The 3463-nt window shown below is 33.7% G+C and overlaps 1 pseudogene; it reads right to left on the reverse strand.

Annotated features, from left to right (window-relative positions):
- Window positions 1-825: 825 nt before the first annotated feature.
- Window positions 826-2874, reverse strand: LOC112690626 (annotated as a pseudogene).
- Between the last annotated feature and the right edge of the window lie 589 nt (window positions 2875-3463).

Consider the following 3463-nt stretch of genomic DNA (forward strand, 5'->3'; position numbering starts at 1 on the left):
TTTTTCATGTATTTGTGCATATTAATGCATATTTTGACCCTTTTGCTTTGCATATTTGCATCATATTTGCCACATTTTTAGTGCATATAATTCCGGTCTCTAATGATCATAACATTGATTATAATATATAGTCAGTGATATTAATATGTTAATACGATATGATATGAAAATAATATATTTTGTATATTATATTATACATATATTATGTACATTTTGTATGGATATTAGTGAAGATTGCCTACTATTCACTTTAAATATTTATACAATTATATAATTTATTATATTGATAGTATAGGTGCAGACCGACAAAATAATAAAATTAGGTTTTGGATATTTATTGGTCAATTCTACTAGTTCAAATTTATATTTCCGTGGTTTACTTTTAATAACTTCTATTATCTATGTAATATTGATTACATTTTTTTTGCAAATGCATGTGAAACTCAACTGTTGAATCTTCATTACAATATCCAAGTACAAATTTGATTAAACAATGTTGCTTACTAACCATAGGCAATAAGTTTTTAAATACTATGTTAGTATGATCTAAATAAAACTAAATTATCCACAGTAATAATTCATTTTATTTGTTAATTTTATTGAATATTTGAATAATGGATAAACATATATTAAATATTTACACAGCTTCAATTAATTATATGAATACAAAAAATGTTTTTAATTATACAATAATAATTAAATATTTTAAAAAAATAATGATATAATTAAATTTTAAAATATTTAATGATTTATACATTTATTATTATTCAAGAATATAATTTTCAAGTTTATCTAAGTTCTAAATATTGTTTTATTATTGCTCATTAATTCATAAGAGGATTTATATATAGTAACAAAATAAATAATTTTTGAGTATCCTTTTGTAATTCCATTATTCAAGGCTAAAATTATTTATCAATTATTATTAGGAAAATGTTTAAAAATTTTAACCTGACATCAGCAATGATAATTCTAACACATTTTTTAATGTGTAAATATTTGCTAAACTTTGTAAAACAATTGCGTTATGTTTATCAATACTAATATTTTTTTTGTGTGTGGTTGATAAATTCGAAATTGTTTCTTTTTGAAAATTAATTATTGATTGCATAAAATGCTCGTTGGCGGAACTTTTTTGTCTTTTCACGCAAATCATGTTGTTGCCTACCCTGAGAGTGGCTTTGTGGTTTTTTCAATAGACTAGATACCAGACCATTTACGAATCGCTGACAATCTTCGGTTTCTTCAGTTAACATATTAATTTTAAAATATTGGTATTCCAATGTCAACTTACAGTTTTTCAAGCATTCAATTTTCCTGTAAATCCAAAGTAGCCAAATTATATTAAACACGCATTATATTACAACATAAATAATATAAGAAAATCGTTATTGGATATTAATTCATTATGTGTGCTTTAAGTGCTATAAGATACAAGTGGCGGCTATCTTGTTTCTAAAAAGGTAATCGAGTATCCTTTTCAAAATTGTGGTATATTGCAGCCGTTGAATTCTATTACCAACCCACAAGATGAATCTTGATTTTTTTTAACGAATATGTAACATAATGTATTACGTAGATATACGCAGTTTCGTCGTTAAATACTTTCTGCTCTAAAGCGAATATTGCATTACATTACAAATCGAAATTATGATAAGCTGCTAACATCATTCGCGGTCACAGCGAGCTAGTAGAATTAATACGATAATAGACTCGTAACAGTAATGATTTTCGTCTGTTGTCGATATTTGTCTAATTTTGCCCCTTAAATTTCTTTAAAATCGTATGTCACTCTAAAGCAACGCATGACTTGCTTGTGCCCTAGCGACTGCACCATCGGTACACTGAATAGTACCTAAATAGGCAAGAAAAGGTACTAACTAGTTTTCTTTAAGTGAGTACCTGTTGTATTTTTGAAGAATATAATGAAACTATGATATAATCTAATGTCTGCCTCTTAATAATCATGATTCTTTGACGAAATCTCTAATTCTTGGTCATTCCTACTATATTATAACGGTGTACTATTTATTCTATGGGTCGTATAATAATAAAAATATAATAATTCGTGCGTTAAAAGTAGGTTTCAGATTATTTAAATAAGATATACTTGACGTGTTCGCTATCGGTAGTGTTGTCGACATCGGACGAATAACTGATATTTTTCATCAAGTTTTCCAACACTTCTCGATGGTTGGACGGAACTTGGCACGCCGAGCACTGAAGTGCCTTGTATCGACCCTTTTCTTCTGTCCCGGAGGAAACGAAATCGCCCGTTGTCCCATCGGTCGGACGATTCGAGATGGTCGTTGGCAATTTCGTTGTTGCGCTACTGCAGCTGTCGCCGCCACCGTCGCCGCCGCCGGTACCGCAGTCACACTGTCCGTCACGGTGCGTGAACGTGAACGGTTCGCTTACGCCCATCACTTCGTAGTGGCGGCCGTCGACATACGCGAACAGGTAAGGCCTGGCGCACCGGACGGACTGTCGGCGGACGGCGATCTGGATGCGGCCGCCGGACGAGCAGCGATCACCCGCGGGGTCGACGATGGCGTGCGCGACCATCTGCGACGCGAAACGGAATGCGGCCGGCTCGACGACCACGGCGTCTCCGCGGAAGGTAGCCATGAAATCCGCGATGGCGTACCGACAGCTCACTCGGTCACCGTCGATGTCGAACTGATCACTGTCGCTCGTCAACGACACCCATTTACGAAACGCACCGCCGCCGGAGCATATTTCCCCTTCACCGGCCGCTTGCGATCGATCGGTCATTGAATTCATAGCGACGGCAAAATCGGTCATTATATAGCGTCGTCTATTGTATGCAGGCCGTTGCGAATCACGCTATGCAAGCAGATCGTCGCTGTAACCGTAAGTTTTTCAACAACGTATCGTTTATCCCGAGTGTGGCTATGCCGACCGATTTGTGTAGTGCCCGTGAGTTGAAAACATACGTAGAACAATCGATATAATTATTATAATCGTTTCAAAATTCTATTTATATTTTTACGCGGTTTTACTAATTCAAACATAACGAAATGTATCAAGCTCTTCAAAATTTATACTTTGGGATTGCTGTAGTTTTAGTCTAAGTTTGTAGGTGTTATTTCCAATTTTGAAACGTAGTATACAAAAAACTTATAATAGAACTCATCACACTATTATTAACAAATACAAACTGTTCATTATCAATAACTTTATAATTCATTGATTATAAAGTGACATGCGTTTCTATAGCAATTTTTAGTAGTAGACCATGCATAGTAGAATGAGCTCGATGTATATTTTATGCCGTATAAGAGATAAGTCATTAATCGTTATAGTCCTTTATCTGGATATTTTAACTCTGCGAATTAATTTTGAAGGTTTTGCAAAAAACATATTTCACAATTTTCCTCTTTTGGAACAATTGGTCAGCGTTTGCCGTCTATTAGTACTTTCCTCAATTTTGTCATGGTTA

This window comes from Sipha flava, unplaced genomic scaffold, assembly GCF_003268045.1.
Source record: "Sipha flava isolate LNK unplaced genomic scaffold, YSA_version1 511_pilon_pilon, whole genome shotgun sequence".
In the NCBI taxonomy this organism is placed as follows: domain Eukaryota; kingdom Metazoa; phylum Arthropoda; class Insecta; order Hemiptera; family Aphididae; genus Sipha; species Sipha flava.